Raw genomic sequence first — 26,201 nt, forward strand, 5'->3', positions numbered from 1 at the left:
TTCAGTCATTTTTCAGTACTGAAAATTTTAATCATTTTTCAGTACTGAAAATTTCAGTCATTTTTCAGTACTGAAAATTTTAGTCATTTTCAATACTAAACTTTTTGTCATCTTTAAGTACTTCTAAATATACAATATCAGGTCAATGTCAGAAAAATATATAATGTTTTTTTATACTGCAAATAGTTCTGTTTATTTCATATAAAATATAGTAACACAGCCGTATTGTGTACGATGTCAATTTCATCATGGAACACTTTCTCCACAATCAGGGGTCCATTTAGAGATGAAAATAAGTTTGACATTTGTGTTACGATTTGAATAGCTATCAATTTATTAATTTAAGTTGCAGTTTAAAAACAATATTAGGTCAATGTCAGAAAAAACATTTTTTTTGTACTCGGCGCAAAAATGGGGAAGGGCTCAGTAGAACTTCGTCCTTCCCCAGTTTCTCAGCCTCATACAAAAAATATTACTGAGACTGAGAAACTGGGAAAGGACGAGCTTTTACTGCGCCCTTCCCTTCCCCAGTTTTATTCGGAATACCAAAAAGTTTATATCTTTATGACATTGACCTAATATTGTTTTTATACTGCAACTTAAATTAAAACATTGATTTTTAAATCGTAACTTAGGAGATAACTGTATTGTATTTTAAGCTTGGCCTTCGTAAAACGTAGATTTTACTGTCGCAAATTGAGTTTACCTAGCGACGCGGAGCGGAGATAGGTAAACGGATATTTGCGACAGTAAAATCAAGTTTTATGAAGGCCAAGCTTAAAATACAATACAGTTATCTCCATTCTAATGCCACATATTAAAATAAATGTCATTTAATAAATATGTTGGCTTAAAAATGGCATAAATGAAAAAGTCCGCGAAACTGTTGCATTGCCTTTAGCATCTAAACAATGTGACGTCATGTGTTTACTCTGGGTGTCAAACATGAATACTAAACATATTTTTACTTTTCGTACGCTTCAGAATGATTTCAATATAGACTAAAAGAAGATTTTGAGGCTCAAAATGTGAATATCTTGTTTATATTTTGAGAAATTACATATCCCAGAATTCAAAATGGTGGCTTTCTTAGTTACGGACTGGTAGAACGTGGAATCTAACCCCTCAAAATATTTATCAACGTCCAATGAAAATTATCGTTACAAACTAATTGCATTAGAATATCATATATTAATAGCATAAATATCAAATTTAGTATTTTCCCTTGATGAACCTCTGATGGTAGAGAAAGTTTTCCATGATGAAATTGACATTGCACAAAATATAGAAATCAACGACAACGGAAGCCCGCAATGAACGGTGTTTTAATCTTTTGCTGACGACAACTTCTAAATCTACTCAGGACCAGGATTCTTTAAGGTAAAAAGTTACGAAATAGATCAAAGTATTTCACATTTGAGTATGGTGGTCCTGAAATCAAATAAGGCGTTCAAACTTGGGGTATTTTAGTTGGGTGCAAAACTATGGAAGGGAATATCCGCCAAAATTATGCAATTCTTAATTTGTGAAATGGCATGCAATTTCTTATTCGTATTACATATGCAATTTCTTAATTTGTAAAATGTCATTTCTTAATTTGTAACATGTATTTTTTCCATCCGTTACACGAATTTCTACATTTCTGGATTTGTGAAATGTAATTTCTTGATACATGTGTAAACACAATTTCTTAAATTGTAAACATATTTTCTCCATTAGTTTCATGAATTTCTACGTTTCTTAATTTTTTAAATGTAGTCACTTTGTTTTAGTCACGTTTTGTGAGATCGCGTCTGTGTAATAGTTACCGCTGCCAGCCAAAGAGAAGTTGCGTTTCTAAAGAAAAATACAAGTTACAAATCAAGAAGTTTGACAAGTCAAAAGTTTTACAAATCTAGAATAAAATAGCTGTGGAGCCATGTCAACTCGTACCTTCGCAAACTCGTACCCAATATTTACCAACGCGTATTTCTACCACAATATTTCTCAACTTTAAAAATGAAACCCATTTTCACACATTTCAAGTATATTTAAATAATATTTATAATTCATTATGTAAAGTTTACGGAAGTGTTTCCCGATTTTTGTTTGGAAAAAAAATTATGAATATCTGGTGCCATCTAATACTTTCGAATAGACCTATTTTTTCAATAAATTGTGTGTCAGGTTATTTATTTTCAAACTACCACAGAACAAACCTTTGATTTTTGTGATTATCAAGGCTTAGTTATTTATTTTCAAAATCCTCCTCCCCAGAATATCAAATAGTCGTCCCCTTAGTAGCACACTATAAGGACAACTAGCTGGATAAATAATAAACACACACGGACAATTACAGTAAGGGTACGACCTTTTGTTATTCTAATGATGGGAATGGGGCTGGCAGGAGGATCTTTTGCGAAATTTTTTGTTCATGTTAAAGATTTCAGTGGCGGATCCAGAACTTTTCCTAAGGGGGGCCCGCTCAAGTCGTGCTTCAATGATTCCCTATATAATCAACCAAATTTTTCCCACGAAAGGGGGGGCCGGGCCCCAGCCACACACCCCCCCCCCCCCCCCTGGATCCGCCTATGGATTTAACTTGTCGCTAATCATGCCTATTGTTTCCAGCTCTTACCAGCCCACCATATTCATATTCAAAATACTCCTGCCACCTCCCCCTTTTAACCCAACAAATCAAATGATTTTCTCCTTATTGAACACGAGTTTAAATTGATTAATTGTTAGTTGTTTGTTTTTAACGTCAAGCGACTAATATTTCATAAATGTTTAGACACGACCCGAAATTAAAAGTCATGTATACAATATCATATCAAGTAAGATGTGGTATGACTGCTAAATTGGCAACTATCAACTGAAGTTCAATAAAGTAGTATTATCAATTATAACCAACCGTGCGGCCTTAAAAAATGACAAATATCCATACTGTATATCAGTTATAAAAGGCAACGACAAAAATGTGAAACAATTAAGACGATATAAAGTAACGGCCTAGCGATATATAACAAACCCATTCTAAAAACTTCAAATATGAGTCGACAGATATGAACAAACAATAACCACTCAACTACATGCTCATGATAATGTGGCAGGATTCAACATGTGTGTGAGCGTTCAACCCCTAAACTTAGACAGTCAGTGTTGTAACATAATAGTATAACATAAAACAACGTTTAAAAGTCCGTTGCAATTGGATTGACCCAAAAGATCGATACGAGATACAAAAACAACTAACATTTACTAAAGATTATAAACGCGAAGCACCAAAATAAGAGTATTTGTAGTAACTGAAAACTATTAGTACTAGCACACTATTTAAAAGCCAATTAAAACCAGCATATAAATCATACTCTTCCAGATTAAAGTATCAACCACTGGCGGATCAAGAAATGTTCATAAGGGGCCGGGGTTTGTGCAAGAGGATACTCGCTCTAATCATGCTTCAGTATATTATCAACCCTGCCCCTAAATCCTCCTCTGTCAAGCATTACACAACAAACGGATTTAGTCATAAACAGTCTGAAAAACGCCATTACCTTGCACACTTTTACCTTGAAACATATACATTTGTACGATTAAGGTTCTTAGAAAGTGGTGGTACTAATGTTTTGACGAATACTAGTAGATTTGTCTTCCAGGACCAACAGGGAATAAACAGATTTTAAGAACTCTGCAATATCTTTTATATACAATTTCTAAAGAAAAGATGTCCTTTTCGGTCAAATATATATACCAGTAAAATATTGACAATTTTTAAAATAGTTTCAGATTATTTCAAAAAGATAATAGTCTGAGCTTTAAGGTGTATTTGTTTATCTTAATTAAGTTAGAAAAGTATAAAGACAAAATATCACTTACACAGCAATTTCTTCCAACCATTATTTTTTTCTAGTATATAATAGAATCCATATCGACAGTTTGCTGACAATTTGCATATAGGCTACTTTTTGCGTGATTAAATCAAATATGTAATAAAAATATACCTTCATGTGCTACTCTTTTTTTTTAGTAAAATAAGGTCGAAATTTTGTATATTTGCTCAAAATTCGGATTTGTGGACGTATTTTTCCTTTCGACAGAAATACATAACTTTTATGTTTTAAAAGATAAACATAATCTGTTTTTGTTAGTTATTTGTAAATTCTGTTTTATATATATAAAATGTAGTTTAAATTTGTGCAATGTGTTTTTTCAAATTATTATTTTTAAAGAAAGTTTACTGTTGAACAGAGTTTTTATTTGTTTTTTTAAACTGAAAAAAAGTTTTAAATGTCTGAATATATTATTTTCTTTTTATTAGACATAATTTGGACTAATTTGTACACTCTGCACTTTCAGGCCCTCCTTTTTGCTTCTTTAAGTCCAGTTACCAAGGACATATGTAAACATGTGGGCTAAGTTGTAATATTTTTTGTTAAGCTCATGTGGCTCTAGTGAACTAATAAAGTTTAATACCGCAGTCCCACTAGGCAACGATCGCACTACGATCTCTGAAAAAAAAATCAAATTTTGACGATCGTAGTGCGATCGCAGAAAGTCGTATCACGGTCGTGGTGAGGTCTTCAAGATCGTGATAAACGTAGCCAACTTTGAACATGTTCAAAACAATCGTGGTGCAGTCGTGTCGAAATCAGGTCGTAGTAGAAGCGTAGTAAGAGCACACTTAAGCCCCAGTCCCATGTCGGAAAATACGCGAAGTACAAACATTACGTTATGGTAACGTTGTTACCATACCGATTTTACTCTGTGACGTTATATTATATGCATTAGCTATCACGACGATTAAACGTATAGAAAAACACAACGCATGATTTATTAAGATTCTTCAACATTTAATGGTGCCGTAACCTTTGGATATATATGGATTCAAAGCTAAAGTCAGTTCGTGCTGGACACAAAGGAGCCGTCACGAAGCTACTGGTGAAATTCGACGAGTTAAAGTCAAAAACAGACACAGAAGTTGACGAAGTGAAAGCCCTTGATGATGCCGTCACGCAGAAACAGAAAACATTGATTGACCTGAATAACAGACTTTTGGAACAGACATCGGAGGAAAATCTGGAGCAGGAAATCACCGACTCAGATGAGTATATGTACGAACTTGATTGTAAAATTAGACAAATTCGGAAATTTATTAAGTCCTTTGAACATGTTGAAACACATACTATAATTTCGCATGATACTGTTGGTCCTTCAACGAGCAGACTTAACCCAGACGCATATCATTTCACACCCGAAGCTAGAGTTGATATGAACAGATGTGCAATAGATTCTATGAACCAGCAGTATTCAATTAACGCCCCTGCAGTGCATACCCGTCCGTCAGAGAATATCATGTTTCAAGTCCCGTCAGAACCGAGATCTTCAAAAACTAATTACCATAGGCTTCCAAAGTTAGACTTACCCTATTTTAATGGAGATATTCTCAAGTGGCAAACATTTTGGGATTGTTTCGAGTCATCTATACACTACAACGACACATTAACGCCAATCCAAAAGTTTAATTATCTTAAAGCCCAGCTAGAGGGAAGCGCCGCGCAAACAGTAGAGGGATTCGCTTTAACTAATGGTAACTACGAAACCGCAGTCAACCTTCTCAGAGATCGGTTCGGACAACCTAGCAAACTTATACATGCTTACATGAAAGCACTCATGAATTTACCCGCACCGACAAATGATGCTTTTAGTTTGAGGTCTTACGGAGACAGATTAGAATCCTACGTACGAGGATTAGAGTCACTTGGTCAAACACCAGAGATGTATGGTTCGCTTTTGGTACCTGTAGTTTTGGACAAGTTACCGATTGAGATAAGAAAATGTATTGCAAGAGAACACGGGAGAGATAATTTGATATTGCAAAATTTACGAAAATCAATAACTAAAGAGATTGAAATACTTGAGGCAGGACAGGGAGTCATGGAACCGGACAGATTGCACACCACAGCATTTTTCACAGGTACACAACCAAGATCACACAATAAAGGTAAATTAACAGACACACGCAAGAAGGTAAATACACGTACATGTATATTCTGTTCAGGTGAGCACTATCCGACGGAGTGCACTGAAGTAACAGACGCAAACACAAGAAATCAAATTGTAAAACAGAAACAGTTATGCTTTAACTGTTTAGGGTCACACCGAGTGGCCGCATGCCAGTCTACTAATAGATGCAAAAAGTGTAACGGAATGCATCATACTAGCATATGCAAAGATAAAGAGGTCATTCCGGGTACGAAACCGGAGCCTACAATTCAACAGTCAGCGATAAATGAAGTGGAAACACCAAACGAGACTAGAGTAATGCATTTATCACAACAAAGTCAGGACATTCTCCTGAAAACAGCAACTGCGCCAGTTATATATAACGACCAAGAAGTAGAATGTAACATATTATTTGACGAGGGAGCACAGCGTTCTTTCATAACTCAGAATTTAGCTGATAAACTAGAAATTAAACCAACAGAAAATGTCAGCATTCAACTGTCTGCGTTCGGAGATTTATCTCAGAAAGTTCGTAACTTAGACACTGCAACAATACAACTACAGACCGACACAGGAGAAAAGGTGCTTATTAACACACTCATTGTTCCGGAAATTGCCGTCCCAATTGAGAACAATATTTCCCAGACTACAAGGAGCTTGCCACACTTAAGAGAAATTAAACTTGCACATTCTGTGCAAAGTACAGAACGTTTTGAAATCGACTTACTCATAGGCGCCGACCACTATTGGGACATTATCGAGGACAAAGTAATTAGAGGAAACGGACCCACCGCTGTTCAGTCAAAGATCGGATATCTATTATCAGGACCGATCAATAGAAACATCAACCAGCCGTCAACAGTTCGTGTAAACGTCATTACAGACAAGAAGACAGCTATTGAAAACGAGAAAGGCTATTTCACAGAAAGGTTGCCTTGGAAACATGACCATCCAGATGATATTCCTTCAGGCATGACCGTTGCCAAAAGAAGACCAGAAAACCCATCGCAATGGCTCGTACAAAGTAGATCGTACATCAACCAATTTGAGGAAACTCTCCAAGGAAGTAACTTGCTACCTAGACCGCCTGAAGAAACACACCCTCAACTGTTGGAGTTAACAAGCCACATAGATACAGGACAGGAAATTATAACGCTTAAGAAAACTGCCGCTGAGTGAAGTAACCGTGTGTGCCAGAAGAAACATCCACGAATGGACTAAGAAATAAACTTTAATTGTGTTCAGTCAAGGTTAATGAACTTGATTATTTATTTGAGATGGACATTAATTTTAAATTTATTTATCTATATTGTGAATTTACATTTTTTAATTTTCGTTACATATTGCACTTTTGTCGGCCCCCAGAATGTCGGAAAATACGCGAAGTACAAACATTACGTTATGGTAACGTTGTTACCATACCGATTTTACTCTGTGACGTTATATTATATGCATTAGCTATCACGACGATTAAACGTATAGAAAAACACAACGCATGATTTATTAAGATTCTTCAACATCCCACTAGACCACGATCGCACCACGCTCACCGCGATCTAAAATAAATTTAGATCGTGGTGAGGTCGCGGTATGAGCGGCATGAAAATGTAAATTTTCGTTGCTTTCACGATGCTACTACGTCCTCTCTACGCTTCTACAAAGATCCCGCTACGATTATACCACGTTCTCACCGCGCTTATTCTGCGACCTCACTACGCTTATCAAGATCTTTCTACGCTCTTCATGCTCTCACTACGACCATACCACGAGTTATCCGATTGCAACACGATCTTACTGCGATTATTACACGTTCTTACCACGATTATACTACGTTCATAGCGCGATCTTACTACGTTCTCAGCAATAACGTCAACATCGTGATCCATATCAATACAGTTCAATTCCTTCTATTTCTGATTAAATCGTAGATTTCTCGGAAACAATACAGTCATGCCACCAAAATCTACCAGAACACGTGGGCATAGTGGTAGGAGTTGATGTAGAGGCAGGGGGAGCAAAGTAACGAATCCTGATCAAGCAGAGATGTCGGACCGACCAATCCAACCTAAATTACAACCTATTGCTGGTCCATGAAGCTCAATGACGATATTTTAGTGAACGATAGCAGAGATGACATAGATGTATCAATATATATAGGAAGATGTGGTATGAGTGCCAATGAGACAACTCTCCATCCAAGTAACAATTTATAAAAGTAAACCATTATAGGCCAAGGTACGGCCTTCAACACGGAGCCTTGGCTCACATCAATCAGCACGTTATAAAGGACCCAAAATATTACTAGTGTTAAACCATTTAAACGGGAAAACCAACGGTCTAATCTATATAAAAACGAGAAGCATGGTTGAGCCGTTAGAGCAATGGATAATTACATTCAAACAAACAAAATCTAGGGAGCTTTTTTTATATATTTTATGTGAAAATGACAATGAGAATGATGGTCGTAGTGTGAACGTAGTCAGGTCGTAAGAAGAGCGTGATGAGGACGGCAAGGGCGTGCTAGAATCGTACTATGGTCTTGAACAGCGTGGTATAGTCGTAGTGGAAGCGTAGTTGGGTCGCAGTGAGAACGTGATGGTCGTAGTGAGGTCGTGATAACGTCGCTGTGCGATCGTAGCGCAGTCTCTCCGAATAGAATCACGCTTTCGCTACGCTCTCGCTACGATTGTACAGCGACCTTTGCGATCTTACTACGATCTTAGTGCGCTCTCACTACGCTTCTACTACGACCTGATTTCGCCACGACCGCACCACGACTGTTTTGAACATGTTCAAAGTTGGCCACGCTCTTCACGATCTTGAAGACCTCACCACGACCGTGATACGACCTTACTGCGATCTCCACGATCGCACTACGATCATCAAAATTTGCATTTTTTTCACAGATCGTAGTGCGATCGTGGCCTAGTGGGACTAGGATATTATAAGGTCGTGGTAAGATCTCAAAGGTCGAGACCATTACGATCTCACAGCGACGTTATTACGACCTCACTACGACCATCACGTTCTCACCGCGACCCAACTACGCTTCCACTACGACTATATCACGTTTACACCACGCTGTTCAAGACCATAGTATGATACTAGCACGCGCATGCCGCCCTCATTACGGATTTCTTACGATCTGACTACGTTCATACTACAACCATCATTCTCATTGTCATTTTCACATAAAATATTAAATCTCTCCAGGTTTTGTCTGTCTGTATGTAATTGTGACAACTTGTCCATTTTCTCTAACAGACTATTTGCGCCTGTCCCAAGTCAGGAGCTTCTGGCCTTTGTTAGTCTTGTATTATTTTAATTTTAGTTTCTTGTGTACAATTTGGAAATTAGTATGGCGTTCATTATCACTGGACTAGTATATATTTTTTTAGGGGCCAGCTGAAGGACGCCTCCGGGTGCGGGAATTTCTCGCTACATTGAAGACCTGTTGGTGACCCTCTGCTGTAGTTTTTTATTTGGTCGGGTTGTTGTCTCTTTGACACATTCCCCATTTCCATTCTCAATTTTACACCATGCCTGACACATATATGTGTCATCACTGCTAGCGTTTACTAAAATATCGTGTAATTTTCCGTAATTAGAAACGTAATGACGCAACGTCAGATATTGCTACCATTTAGTGTAACAGAAAAATGACGTTAAATTGGAAACGGGCTTTATCTAATTCTTCCTGCTTTCCTTTTTGGGTAAACGCAAAGTATAACACACAAGTAGAAAAGCCGTAAGAATCCAAACAAATATGATTTTATAATTAACATAGGAATAAAAAAATACCACTTTGAGCATCTGGTCCGCATGGTCAAGCAAGGCTTGAATAATTGTATAGTCATTCGTGTAGGGATTATTTTTTAGCTCACCTGGCCCGAAGGGCCAAGTGAGCTATTCCCATCACTTTGCGTCCGGCGTCCGTCGTCGTCCGTCGTCGTCCGTCGTCCGTCGTCGTCCGTCGTCCGTCGTCGTTAACTTTTACAAAAATCTTCTCCTCTGAAACTACTGGGCCAAATCAAACCAAACTTGGCCACAATCATCATTGGGGTATCTAGTTTAAAAAATGTGTGGCGTGACCCGGTCAACCAACCAAGATGGCCGCCACAGCTAAAAATAGAACATAGGGGTAAAATGCAGTTTTTGGCTTATAACTCAAAAACCAAAGCATTTAGAGCAAATCTGACATGGGGTAAAAATGTTTATCAGGTCAAGATCTATCTGCCCTGAAATTTTCAGATGAATCGGTCAATCGGTTGTTGGGTTGCTGCCCCTGAATTGGTAATTTTGAGGAAATTTTGCTGTTTTTGGTTATTATCTTGAATATTATTATAGATAGAGGTAAACTGTAAACAGCAATAATGTTCAGCAAAGTAAGATCTACAAATAAGTCAACATGACCAAAATGGTCAGTTGACCCGTTTAGGAGTTATTGCCCTTTATAGTCAATTTTTAACCATTTTTCGTTAATTAAAGTAATCTTTTACAAAAATCTTCTCCTCTGAAACAACTGGGCCAAATTAATCCAAACTTGGCCACAATCATCTTTGGGGTATCTAGTTTAAAAAATGTGTGGCATGAATTGGTCAACCAACCAAGATGGCCGCCACGGCTAAAAATAGAACAAAGGGGTAAAATGCAGTTTTTGGCTTATAACTCAAAAACCAAAGCATTTTGAGGAAATCTGACATGGGATAAAAATGTTTATCAGGTCAAGATCTATCTGCCCTGAAATTTTCAGATGAATCGGTCAATCGGTTGTTGGGTTGCTGCCCCTGAATTGGTAATTTTGAGGAAATTTTGCTGTTTTTGGTTATTATCTTGAATATTATTATAGATAGAGATAAACTGTAAACAGCAATAATGTTCAGCAAAGTAAGATCTACAAATAAGTCAACATGACCAAAATGGTCAGTTGACCCGTTTAGGAGTTATTGCCCTTTATAGTCAATTTTTAACCATTTTTCGTAAATTAAAGTAATCTTTTACAAAAATCTTCTCCTCTGAAACTACTGGGCCAAATTAATCCAAACTTGGCCACAATCATCTTTGGGGTATCTAGTTTAAAAAATGTGTGGCATGACCTGGTCAACCAACCAAGATGGCCGCCACCGCTAAAAATAGAACATAGGGGTAAAATGCAGTTTTTGGCTTATAACTCAAAAACCAAAGCATTTTGAGGAAATCTGACATGGAATAAAAATGTTTATCAGGTCAAGATCTATCTGCCCTGAAATTTTCAGATGAATCGGTCAATCGGTTGTTGGGTTGCTGCCCCTGAGTTGGTAATTTTGAGGAAATTTTGCTGTTTTTGGTTATTATCTTGAATATTATTATAGATAGAGATAAATTGTAAACAGCAATAATGTTCAGCAAAGTAAGATCTACAAATAAGTCAACATGACCAAAATGGTCAGTTGACCCCTTAAGGAGTTATTGCCCTTTATAGTCAATTTTTAACAATTTTCATTAATTTGGTAAATTTATGTAAATTTTTACCAAATATAGTTCTCTGTTACTAATGGGCAAAGTTCATTATAGATATAATTGTAAGAAGCAAAATCGTTCAGTAAAGAAAGAACTTCAAACACATCACCATCACCAAAATACAATTTTGTCATGAATCCATTTGTGTCCTTTGTTTAATATGCACATAGACCAAGGTGAGCGACACAGGCTCTTTAGAGCCTCTAGTTTTACTTATTGTCACTGATCACAGCTTCAAATTGAACCCGATCTTAATAATTTACGACGCAGAATATATGCTCCAAAAAATTTATAACATTGCCTACATTTTTTACAAAATTGCACAAATTCCCAATTTACAGCCTCAATTTTCTCGAAAACGAGCACGGTCATGACTTATGTTCTATTTTGTGTTTTATTTTATAACTCGCTTGACCATCACGAAAAAAAAAACAACCATGACATTATACTGTACCATGTTTACGACGGACAGACGGAAGTCGGACAAATTTGTATACCATAATACGTCCCGTCAAAATTTGTGCATGCAATATTTGCCACTGGACATTAAGCAACCAACAATTAATCAATTTATAGGACATAGTCTTGGTATTAAGCTGGCATTTAAGACAGCCCCTTCCTCATATCAAAAATGATAAAACTATATAATTTTTGCTGTATATTTATCTCATTTAAAAAAAAATGCACAATTTACGTGGCGACGGTTTTTTTTTAACCAAAAAAAATTATAAATCTTGTTTTTAGGACATTTTTTTATGATTTTTTTAGTTAGATTTTTTTATTAATGAATGGACCACCATTAATTATACATGTTTTATTCAGTTTTGGTTTGATATAGTCACTAGCGTTGTGTCAAATAAACTGGCGTAACTAAATTTTCTAATAAATTATCGTAAACTTTGTTTATGTAATCCAACATAAAAAAAAATGTGCTATATTCGACGGCAAATTGAATTGTTGTTTTGTGACTTCTTCATCATAATATCTCCTGAAGAAGTCCTGATTCATTTTTTTGGACTATTCAACAGAATATATTCTGGAGATATACAGAAGAGACCAATAAAAAAAAATGTAAAAAACGCCCTAGGTCTGTACATGAAGAGACATCTATCATGATCAGCAGTTGAGTACTAGTGCTAGTCTCAAGTATTTTTGGGACTTGTCTGTCTGTCTGTTTACGGTCCTTGGACAGAAAATTCACTTAAATTATTTCCGCACTTTTGCATTATGCTTGACGATATTTACTTGATATTTGTTATATTCAATGTAGTTTAAAGAACAAGTTTAACCGATAGGGGACTATATATATATTGCCATGCAATAGACAACTTTCGAGTTCGATGCATTTCCGTCAAAAACTGGTTTTAGTGAACATCATTCGTACGTTTAGTGGCATCGTCACTTCAATGTCGAGCGAGTGGTTGCAAAACTACATTGCTTTATTGTACAAATTATTCGGCAAATAAAAATCCTCGTAATTGACAATCAGCATTGCTGTCATAAGGAACCTGTGATTAAGTACTTACAAAACAAACTTTATTTTTAGTTTATCCTGTATAATGACGATGATGAACGGTAATAGTGCAGGAAACAGGCGACCCCCTCTATCTAGTAAATGACGTCAAAAAGGCGTGCATTACTGACGGGTTTAATGCCTAATTTCACTTATTGACGCCGGTGGCGGATCCAGAGGGGGGCGTAGAGGGCGTACACCCCCCTTTGCTTGAACTTTTTTTTTGTTTGTAAAATGATTAATCAGACTTCGTGAATTTTGCCATTTCCTGTGTATTTCATTTTTATGCGACAATTCTTTACTTATAAAGATAATTTCGCTGGTATTTACTGATTGTGTCAAAGTCATGTGATTCTCTATGGTGGAGTTGACCAGTGCGTAAAAAAACCGTCACTCAGTCATTTTGAAATTCAAATTACAGTAACACGTTGATTAGGCTGAGGATGACAACCATACATGAAACCTTCAAAGCGACACAGGATTGACCAAGAACGTAGTGACTTCTATTTCACTATTCAACCAAACAGAAAGTAAAACTCTATTACACTCTCATGAAAAAAATAATCCGCAGCAATATTATTTACCAACGAAAAAATGTTTAACCCCAAACGCCCCAGCCCTATTTTAAAATAACATGATAGTTTAAATTGACATAATAGCTGAATAATGATCCACATTCAGTAGCTCTGGATAGCTTGAAAGTCTAAGGTACGAACCATTTGAATTGAGGAGGCAGTCTAAGGTATTTGAGAGAAAAAAATCTGACTCTTATTTTTGCATTAAATAAAAATTCTGGCCGTATCTGGATTGAAAACAATAATCTTATCAATTTTTTTGCTATTAGAAACGGAAATTTCCAACAGAATTATTTAGCATTAAATGATCATGATGAATAAAGAACGGGCATATTTTTTTGAGGCCGGGGTTTGCATATCTGACCGAAATGTCTGTTTCTCCGAACTGTTATATTGAATACTTTTTTTCAAGACTGCAACCTGACTGCTGAGTGTGCCTTTATCACGGTCTCCATTTGTCGACTGTCATTCACAAATTCCTTGTCATTTCAGTCTCATTCGTATCTTTGGTTGATTTGGAACCCCTAGCCTCCCTTAATTTTGTTGGGTGAAACATATCAACCAAACATTTAGATAAAAATTGCTTGTTTGGATTTTTTAACTCGTTTCGGTTGTATTCTAAATGTCATCCAATAGCCCGGTGTATTTCTTGTCCATAACAAGAAATCTGTGAGGTTATGCTAACTTAACATACAACAAACGAGAATTTGTCATGTCTATTTTATTGACAAGTCCAACATCAAATATATCAGTGTATATTTGGATCCATACTCATGAACATTTTATGATAGACAATCAATAGGGAGAATACAACATAAAAAATGTCCAACCCTTACACTTTACAGCAACTATAGAATATACATGCCCCACGCCAGGAACCATTTAAAAAGTGCATTTTACACTTATTTTATGTTTTTTTAGCCAAAAAAGGTCCCAAAAACTTTTAAAACTTCCCCCCTTTCAAAATTTCTAGACCCCCGCCCCCCTAAGTATAGAACAATTTTGTCATGAAATTGCCTCCTTTGAAAGTATGCAAAGTGCATGCAGGTCATAATTTAATTTGTTGAATGATTTTTTTTTTTACTATTAGTGGGTGCCATAGGAGGTCCACTGGAATTTTTAGCGAGAATAACGTGGCATGGGAGAAAGGAAGAAAGACCATTCACAAGTTGACTAACATTTGTTTTCTCTGTTTTGATTAAATTTAAAAAATAAAGCTTTCAAATGAGAGTGCATAAGATAAAAAGATTCCCCGAGGAACACCTCCTTTTTTTTGTGCTCTAAATTTTCAACCCTCGAATTAAGATTTTCGATCTAAATTAAAATGAAAACCTTGCTTTCTAACCGATCTTTATTATGTGCCGGATCGGCAACTTTTTAATTTTATTTCATAATAGAAAATCTGCATTGCCGTTAAACACATGCACGTTGTCTGCTTGGATACCCGCCACAAAAAGAAATAAATAGCCTAACTCCAGGATAATAAATTCTTGCATCACGTGATTTTTGCCACAAGGCGCTTACCTAAGGATAAATACCGAATATTGAAAGTGAAACTAAAATTCAAAACATAACATCTGAAGGCAGGCACATAGAAGAAAAGAAGGTTTTATTTTTTGGCAAAGGGTTCCTAAGTAATCTTCTCTGCATGTGTTCAAAATATACATGAAATATTTGCAACTACCTCTTGTCTGTTCTATAAATTATATCTGTTACTTTAAAGAATTTAGATAAATAGGTAATGAGTCCATTGGACACAGCCCCGCTTGCATATCGTATAAAGTTATAAAAGGACATCACTGAGGGACAGTAAAAGTGATACTACCTAAATTCAATGTGTACTTGATCCGAGTTTTGTCGTAATAAGTATTGTTTATTAGTTACATAACATTTGGTTAGGCAAAAATAGAAACAAAAAATTAGCATTTTTTCATTTGTATAGGGGCATAACTCTAAAATGGGTAGAATGACGACACTAAAATTCAAACTTGATCCGTTTTTTGTTGTATTTAGCATTGTTTATAAGTTTCATAACATTTGGTTAAGACAAACTAAAGTTTATAGCGAAAAGAAACGAAAACAATCAGCATTTTTTTTAAGGAGCATTACTCTTGAACGGTTAAGGTGACCCCACCATAATTCAAACTTGGTCTGTGTTTTGTAATAAAAAGCAGTGTGTATAAGTTTCATACAATTTGATTGGGGCAAACTAAAGTCAGAGAATGGAAACGAAAAATTCAGCAAGTTTTCCAATTGTAAAAGATATACAAGACCAAAACAGGCTAAAGGTCCCGACTTCGGTCAGACACAAAAAGGGGGCTGGTTTAAACTGGTTTTATACACACCCATCATTTCCCCTTCAACTCTAACCTATGTAGACATATATAATTTTAACGTCCACAATTTTGAGTGTCATTGTCAAAGAATAAATTTTGAGGTCCCTAACGAATATTACCCGGCTCTACAGCTGCCCTAAATTGTCCATTCTAAACGAAACTTGCAGAAGGGGTCTTTTACATATGTACCATAGCTTGGTTGCTATATCTTCCTTTACGTTTAATATGACGGTGCTAGCTTTGAAATTTAATTATGATTAAACTGCAAGCTATCCGCTGTATCTCAAAAGGCTATCTGCTTCTTCAGAAAATCCGATAGTAGTGATTATCAATCCATTTTATTTTTACGAAGAGATATAAACAACAAAAATAATCAACAATACTGTATACAATTCTATAAGCAATCATCATTCCAAAATGTTAAACAGTTACACCAAAACAATAGTTTCGTTTCCACAGTTTTACGCAATTCGACTTTTGTAACTCGCAACTCGACTTTCTCAAGTCGGAACTGGACTTTCTTAACTCGCAACTCGGCATTCTTAACTCGCAACTCGACTTTTGTAACTCGCAACTCGACTTTTGTAACTCGCAACTCGACTTTTGTAATTCGCAAATCGACTTTCTTAACTCGTTCTTAACTCGCAACTCAACTTTCTTAACTCTTATTGTGCCTACAAATAGTAAACAACCGTACAATACTCGACTTTCATCATCGGATAATTGTATTGTCACTAAATCAAATACAGAATTATACAAATCAAGTTTTTCTTTTACTGGTCCAAAAGTGTGAAATTCATTATCCAGTGAAATTAAAAAATCAAAAAGTATATCTGCTTTCAAATACTCCTACCAGTCGGAAAGCCAGTTGAAATAGAACAAAAGAATCGAAGCTCTTTGTTAGAGAAGGCGATAAGTGCTTACTGTAATGTTTACTATAGTAACAACATTTTTAAATGTAAATAGAAATGAATAAAACGACATTATTCTCCGAAAACGGAGTGTTTTATTCTAAAAACACCATTTGCATAAGTTTTCAATTTATCTATAATTAATATCAAGTCGACGTCATGGGTATCCATCAAGTTGGATGTAGAAAATGCATAACCTCAGATTTTTTTTTAAATTTTACCACGCACGGAGAACATATGTATCAATCTATTAGTTCAGTAATTTTCATGTCTGCCCTTCCATTATGTGACTCAAGAAAAAAAAATGGGTAATAAATGTATCGAAAAGAGACAATTGAGTGCACCTTTTTATGTTAAGGCGTCTTTTAGGAGTATATTTTGTCTTTGAAACGCACAAAGCAAGAGTATTTGATATATCATCTCGCTTCAGATTCTATCATTTTTATATACATGTATCAAAGCTACAGGCTGACTTTATAACATAAAACAACCACAGTACGAAAAGATAAAATATATGGGTCAAGTGAAATACCTATCTATTGAATCACAGAGTAGGTGTGTTCGAATAGCTATTTTTTTTTAAATTAAAAGTACTTGACGACAGTCTTTTTAGTTGGATGATAAAAATGCATATCTTCGAAAAAAATATTTGTGTGTGTGTGTGATAACTAGGGTTTATAATCTACTTCAACCACTGATTATTTTTAGTCTGCCCTTCCACGAAATATTTAATTAGAATTTTTATAAATGTTTAAGAATTTTCGAAAATTCCACCAGACAACCGATCAGACAATAGTTTTAAGTTGAATCAATGCAGACAAGATCATTAACTGATGCTCATTAACTAGTAGATACATTTGTCTTTTAAAATACAACTGACATATAAGGATCGTAATGGTGCTATGTGGATAAATTTATCGGTTTTCAAGAGCAAAATTGGCAGCGCGTCATCGCTACAATGGCTTCCATTTCTACGATTGTGAAAATGAACTGGCGTAATGGGGAGATAATTTTGACGAAGTAGAATCCTGACTGTTACACGTCATTATTTTTTTTAAAGTGTCAAAGAGGTATGGCCAATTTCCCGTGAATTCTTTTCATTCGATAAGATAGGTAAATTATGTTTTAAATAGCCCGATAGATGCTAATTATAGTACATTAAAATACGTCATATCATCTATTTTCATATCTTGAAAGGTATTCCTACAAAAAACAAGGCCAAGACTATTGATTTTATCTGGTTGTTAACACCCTTTATGCGCATAAGGTAACATAACACGTAACTTGTTAGGAAGCCAAATAATATCGAACAAATTTAAATAGGATGCTTTTTATATCATTCTTAATATATGTATATCTGTATTTGTCCTGGTCTGTAAGGTTTAATCGTCTATAAGATAAGATAAGATCATAATTATATATTTTAACCGGACGACAAAATCTGACATCAGTTGGTCATAAAACACCTAATGTGTTACAACCATACAACACATCATCACATGTAATATGTCCTTTCCTGTCATTTTAACAAATAAAACAGCTTCTTGATGTTTTACATTTAATTACGATTTGTAGTGTAATTGATTTGTTCTGTGGTGTTGTTTTATTTTCTGATGACTTAGGTACCAGTACAGGGACAGTGGTTCACATTTCAGTAGTAGTATCTACACAGTTGGTGGACTGGCGACAAAATTGCTTTTGACTGCATTTGTTACGTATAATACCATGTTCAAAACTTGTTTGTGTTGTTTTGAAACTTGTAAACAATGGCCTTATTTTAAGTTATTTGTATATTACACTATATTACACATGCAACATTTGAGCTTCATTGCTATATAATCAATTCTCGTGTTATTTGTCTCGTGTTATTGGTTATGTACAGGCATCTACTTCAGTTTTACGGCAGGTGTTCCTTGCAAATATGTAAAAAATGTAAACACATGAATAGAAAGTTAGTCAAGAGTCATAGGAATGCATGCAATAAGCGTTTTTTCTTTAATAAAATGATATATAGTCAAAATGATTCACAATGACTCTATAAATTAAGCAAACATCCCAAAAAATATTATAAAAACATTATTATCTAATATTTCAATACAAAAAAAATCAAAACATCCATATGAGACTCGAACCCTTTCTTGATAATAATATTTCCCTTCAAGTGCTAGGCTCTACCGATTGAGCCACGGCGGTGCATATGATTACTTCTGGTGTTAATCAACTATATAGGTACAATTGAGCGATGTTCAACCTTTTCATTGAAAAGTTGCTTCTTAGGTAATACTGTAATAAGGACACACTAAACCAATTTCATTTTTGAGGGAAAAGTTGTATTAATTACTTTTTTTTTTTTTTTTTTATTCAACAATATATTGCTTGCTGTTAACAATTGACTCCACTAGTCCAGCCTCCTAGTGAAGAGTACCTGCATTTTAATATCATTTCTCTCTGTGTAACAATGATAAAGTACAATTTATCTAGACTATAGTGTATATAATTCATTTTCAACCGTAAAATAAATAATTATATATGAAATTCTAATTTATCAATATGTATATCTAGTTTGTTTAGAAATAAAAAGTTTCCGGAAATAATTCACACTTGCCGTTATCGGTTTCCTATTATTGAATTGATATCTCTTCCTGGTTTGGAAATACCAGTTTTAATAATGATTTATGATTAATATAAGCAATTCACAGGTATGTATAAACACATATTACAATATATGTGTATCGATTCTGATAAAAATAGAATGTAATTAATTTTTTTCCCATTTTTTTTAACGATAAAAAAAGTGGAGAGCAATACCGTTATCTCCACGCTTATCGGTGAAAGGTGAAATTATTTCTCGAAATCAGTTCCTGATCTGGACATTTTAAATTATTTATCTTTTTCTATTCTCATTTTTTGCTAGATTATACATTTGCAAACATAAAAATTATTACAACAATTTGACAACTTTATCAAGTAGACATTTATTCTTAGTATGTTTACTAGTTGCCTGCATTTTGTAGCTGTACATGAATTCTGTTTTAAATACAGTATATACATCTAAAGATTTTGTTTTCTGTTCAGACATATAGTTTGCCTTGTATATACAAAACATTATAATTGTAATCAAATAATTAATTTCATAGTATTGTTCATCATTTATTTTATAACCCCAAACTAAATTTTTTAATGTTAGAATATTATTATTAATATTCAGTTTTTCTAAGAGTGTTTTTACTTTTCTCCAGAAATTATCAAGATAGTGACATGTTAGAAACATGTGATCATAATCCTCTGTGGTGTTGCAATAATGACAATTTGAAATATCGCATATCTTCCACTTTTTCAATAAAACTTTACAAGGTAAAATAAAGTGTAGCAATTTCCAACGGAACACTTTGTATTTATTATCTTTTAAAAAATAATGAACAAACTTTAACATATTACATGAAAGACTCTTAATGTATACAAGGTTAAGCTTTGTCTTCCATTTATAAAAACCAACAGGTATTTCAATTTCATTCTCAATTAATATATTATAAATTTTTCTGGTATCTACATTTTCTAATTTTTCTTTTTTATTGCAATTATCAATAATATGTATTGCATAGGGCGTTTTTACTTTAGTTTTCTTTGAGTTTTCCTGTTTTAAAATCTTTAACCATTCTCTTGGAATAGCTTTCTTTAATTGGTAAAATTCTGACATCCAGTTACTTTTTATTTTAAGCTTTTGTAAAATAAAATTTTCTTCTATATTACCATTTTCATCAATGATGTCATTAATAAAGATAAAATTACTATTTATCCAGTTTTGGAATAAAAGGCATTTATTTTTTATCTTTAAGAAACGATTTCCCCAAATAACTTCTTGACGTATAGTTCTAAAGTTTTTTGGCTGTTGTACTTTTTTATTATTTATCCATGCTTTTACAATGTTGAAATAAAATTTTGGCAGCTTCTTTAACTCTGGAATAGAGTCAGTGTTATCAATATTCATGTGAAAGATAAGGAAATCTTTTCCAAACTTATTAAAATAAAAAAGTGGAATAATTTTCCAATTTTTTAAATCTCCATTAATTAACCTTTTGATCCACCCAATTTTGATAGATTCTATATATTTATCTATGTTAATCATTTTTAAACCCCCATCTAGTTCACAAAAACTTAGTACTGTGCGTTTAACCTTTTCTCTTTTGCTTTTCCATAAAAAATTATAGATAATTTTTTTAAATTTAACAATATATTCTTTTTCAATATGTGAAACAGACGCTAAAAAGGTAATGTTTGGTATGATCAATGATTTGATAACTGTTATTTTACCGATCATTGTTAAATGTCTTTTCTCCCAATTTTTTATGATCTTTTCAGACTTTTCTATTTGTTTTTCTGCATTTAGTTTTTGGCATTCATTTTTGTTACAACCGAAAAAAATTCCTAAACATTTCACTGGTTTGTTTGTAAAGTTGATATTTTCATATTTTTCTTTGCAATGTTTGTGTTTTCCTAACCAAATTCCTTCTGTTTTTGATCTGTTTAATTTAAGCCCTGACAAAGTGCCAAAAATTTCAATCATGTTTAATACTTTTGAAATGTCTTGTTTTGTTTTTAAAAAAAGTGTGGTGTCATCTGCAAGTTGACTGATTTTTAAAGAATGTGTTTTCCCATCTATTTTGATTTCAAATCCTTTAATATTATTGTCTTGTCTTATTCTACATGCTAATATCTCGACAGCAATAACGAAAATTAAAGCACTGCACGGACATCCTTGTCTAATCCCTCGAAAAATGTTGAGGGGTTCAGATATCCACCCATTATTGATCACTGAGCTTTTAATATCTGTATACATAGTTTTTATCCATTTGAGCATAGAATCTTGAAAGCCAAATTTTTTTAATGCTGAGAACATGAAATCCCATTCTAAAGAGTCGAATGCTTTTGAAAAGTCTAAAAATAATAATGCTCCTTCTATATTAAATTTTTCTGCATAATCAATTATATCCTGGATCTGTCTAATATTATAACCTATATATCTATTTTTAACATACCCATTTTGATCTTCATGGATAATTTTTGGTAAGACATTTTTAATGCGCTGAGCTAATGAATATGCTATTAATTTTGTATCAATATTTAATAAAGTAATTGGTCTATAGTTATCTAAACTCAGTGGATCATTTTTTTTATGGATAAGAGAGATAACTCCTAATTTCTGAGAAGTTGTTAACTCCCCTTTTTTATATGAAAAATTAAATGTGGATACAATGAATTCTTTTAATTCTTCCCAAAATGTTCTATAAAATTCTACGCTTAAACCATCAATTCCAGGTGCTTTGTTCAATTTCATCTTAAATAGTGAATCTGTACATTCATCTATAGTTAATTTTCCTTCCATAATATCACTCTCTTGTGTTGTTAATTTATGATCAATATTTGTATCATTAATATAATCATTTATAGATTTTATATCTGGATTTGTACTTTTATAAATATCTTTATAGAATTCTGTCTCTAATTGTAAAATTTTGGATGAGTCAGTTTGTATCACTCCTTCTTTATCTCTTAGTGCAGTTATAGTTTTTCTTGTTTGTCTAGCTTTTTCTAAACCTAAAAAGAATTTAGTATTTTTTTCCCCTTCTTCTACCCATTGAATCCGTGACCTGATTTGAGCTCCTTTTGTTTTTATTTCATATATTTTCTTTAATTTATTCTCATTGTTAATTAATTCTTCATGAAAATGCTTTATTACCTCATCTTTACAATGTTTATTAATGTTTTCATTTAATTTTTTAATTTTATTTTCCAATACATGTATTTCACTTATATTCTGTTTTGCTTTTCTTTTACAGTATTCAATGGTGTATTCTTTGACCTCAATTTTGAATAAGTCCCAATGGTGTCCAATATTTTTGGTAAGTTTTGGATTGTTTTTATATTTATGAATTAGGCCATTTATTATGTTTTTATATTCAATATTATCCAAAATGCTGTTATTAATTTTAAAATATCCTTTCCCTTTTGATTGTGATCTCCCTTTCAACTTTAGTGATATAGCTTGGTGGTCTGTGTGAGATATAAGTGCAGGTCTTATATCTGCTGAGTATATATGTGATCTTATTTCTGGGCATATAAGAAAGAGATCTATGCGAGAGGCTTCATTTATATTGTTTTTGCGTCTCCATGTAAATTGTGTATTGTTACTATGTGTCTCTCTCCAAATGTCTATCAACTTTAGTGTTTTAATTAGATTTTTTAAACTGTTAACTGGTTTTTGTGTTTTTTTATTTGTGCTGTATTTTTTTCTGTCAATATTTGATAGCGTATCATTCATATCTCCACCAACAATTACCATCCCTAAGCTATTCTCTGATATCATATCCTTTACTTTTTTGAAAAAAACATTTCTGTTCTTTGGTAAATTTGGAGCATAAATATTCACTAAAGTATAAATGCTATCTTTAATTTCTACATTAAGCAAAATTATTCTCCCTTCTTTATCTTGAAATTTATCAATAAATTTATATTCTATTTGCTCATTAATATAAATTGACACCCCTCTTGATTGTGAATTACCATAGCTATTATATATATCACCTTTGAATTCTTCATTCAAATCTTTCTCTAAATTAACAGTGAAATGGCTTTCTTGTATAAATAAAATATTACAATGTTGATGCTTCATCCACATATGAAGTCTTTGTCTTTTATCTTTTGATCCTAGTCCCTGACAATTCAATGAACATATATGTACAGTTTCACTCATTATTTGTCATAAGTGTTTTAATAATAATACAATGTTTACCCAAATCTAATGTTAACAACATAATAATAATATATCCAAAGTCAATAATCATTTTTGTAAATCCATATATTATACACCTTCTACATATACTTGTTAATTTAATAAAAAATATTTCATTATGTAAGCAATCCATATACAAACTGTAAACTATGCTATTAATGTGTATCTCATAATATTGTGACATTGTACTAATTGTTGTTTTATTGTCTATTTTCAGTCGGTGTTCGACCTTGCCTTTAAAAATAGGTTGACCCAATTTCACCTGTGAGGAATTTAAATGCCACATGAAGTTCTTAATTGGCCTGGTAGAAAATTTATGTGATAGTGGATGTGTAAAAATACGTAATCCATGTGTTTTGGAAACTTTAAATCTGCACGTATTATTCATGGATTTACATTGGAATACTAGAACTGTGTGAACACGTGTTACTATATATGGCCAGTGGTTGGCTAAAAATAGAATTGGACTTTCCCTTGCTATACATCTTGCACATAGCGAAGATTTGCGATACATGCTATCACATTTGATAACAAATGCGTTTTCAGTGAATATTTTAATTATTTTCACAAGGAATAATAAGTATTGGAAAAAATGATTAATTATCAACTTCATATTAAGAATTATGTTTCTGCCAGAAAAAGAAGATTCTATTGTGCTTTTTATAGCATACATATACCATATAGGAATAATTTCCTTTTTCACAACAAACATTTCTTTGACTTTCAATTTGTCATTTCTTTTTGGATGTATGCAATCTGTAATCACATCACATTCATGTTTTTGTTTTTTTTCAATAATTATAATAAAAATAATAAAAATTATATACATTTTGTACATTTGTTTTTTAAATATTATAATGCATAAATTTTGATACAACTATAATATGATACAGTCTTGCACTACTTTTTACTTGTCTTTTGTGCAGGACCTGTACGTTTGTGGTATTCATCTGTGGGGGTCGTCGCATTTCTTTTGTCGGTCTTATTTGTAGGCGTATGATTTTCAGGGTGTACAGTACCAGGTGTTCCATGGAAATATTGGCTAATACCTCCTTGTGGTGCATTTTTTCTTGGGTTTCTTATCCCGACTTTCTTTTTAGGCCCTTTATTTTTTTCACCTAGAGTCTCTTCTGCAGTTGTTTTTTTTTCTTTTTCACTTTCGTCTACACTGGTATTTATGTTTGTGGATGTTTGTTTTTTTTCTAGTGGAACCATAGATATTTGGCTGACTGTGTTTTCGTCTGGTTGCGGTACAGATTTGGATTGTGGCTCTTGATTATCTACTCCAGTTTCATCGCCATCAGAATTTTGGTCATGTGTATCATCAACTTCACTAAGAGGAGAATCACACTCTGCCTGCCGGTGTCCCTCTTTATGGCATTGACGACACACCCAATCGTTAGGACATTGTGCATATTTGTGTCCCTTCTGAAGGCATTTATTGCAAGATATTTCATATTGTCCTGTATGATTGTCTTGCCCTTGATGTAAAACTAAAGCTTTGTATTTGCCTATAAGTAGTGTTCTAGGTAAGGGTTTACTAAGTGGCGCGACTATCGCAATTCTGTCGCCAGTTTGGCAATTGGTTACTAGACCATCTACCCTCAAACGTTCTCTATATAATTTAAAGATGTCACATCCATTAAACTCAAGACAGCGCTCTATCTGTCCATCTTCTGCTGAACATGGAATGTTTTTTACCCTAACTTTAATGTATTCTGGATATTCGTTTTGAGTTATTCTTGGGTTTCTTGTGTACACTTGTATTAATTTATTTCGAATCGAAATGCCAGATATTATCAGGGACTCTCTATCTGTCTCTGAATCTAAATAGATCCTCCACATCCCTCTCACTCTCTGCAGCCCTCTCAAATGGCTTCCTGGGCAAACTGTTGCATCAATTATTCTGTACAATTCTAAGTGTGTTAAAAATTGATCTCTACTTGGCTTATTGCTGCCAAACAAATCACTTTCTAGTATAAAGACTGGTTTAACTTCTTCAATATCGTAATAGTTTTGGGTGTTATGTGTTTGTAAAATAGACGAATATGTCTCACCCTGTTCACTGGTGTCCGCCATATTGGATTTGTCTTTGTTTTCTTCTACGTTTTCTTTTGAAATATATTCAGAATTCAACATAACTGACTTCTCCAACTGCTCTACACTCTTCAAAATTCATATATAACTTCGTCTCAGCAAAAAACTAATTGTCTTACGACATTCTACACAAAATAAATCAACTTTTTGTAGGAGCTGTAACAAAACCGCCGTAGCTTTAAGGCCCCTTACAACTCAATATTGTTGTATTAATTACAACAACAACAAAAAACATAACTTGTTTCTTGGTTTGAAATGTCCTTCTTCACGGGTGTCATTCGGTTTATCGAGAGAAATGATCGTGAAAGAATATCTAACGGCGGTCAAGTATTGAGAGACGATCGTGAAAGTTCTGGTAACGGATCGTGAAAGACATTTAATCGAGAGGACATGTGAAAGATCAGTAAATATTCTAATTTAATTAATTACACAGACAAATTTACGACAAAATAAAACTGTCTGTCAAAATGGTTTAACATTATGATCAGTATGTGA

The 26,201-nt window shown here is 33.7% G+C and overlaps 1 long non-coding RNA gene across 1 annotated transcript; it reads left to right on the forward strand.

The window, feature by feature from the left end:
• Positions 1-19,409: 19,409 nt before the first annotated feature.
• Positions 19,410-24,444, forward strand: LOC143054748 (uncharacterized). Its single transcript, XR_012971813.1, has 3 exons — positions 19,410-19,518; positions 22,657-22,719; positions 23,827-24,444. It is a non-coding gene; the product is annotated as an uncharacterized LOC143054748 (long non-coding RNA).
• Positions 24,445-26,201: the final 1,757 nt, after the last annotated feature.

The sequence above is a fragment of the Mytilus galloprovincialis genome, chromosome 12 (assembly GCF_965363235.1).
Source record: "Mytilus galloprovincialis chromosome 12, xbMytGall1.hap1.1, whole genome shotgun sequence".
In the NCBI taxonomy this organism is placed as follows: Eukaryota; Metazoa; Mollusca; class Bivalvia; order Mytilida; family Mytilidae; genus Mytilus; species Mytilus galloprovincialis.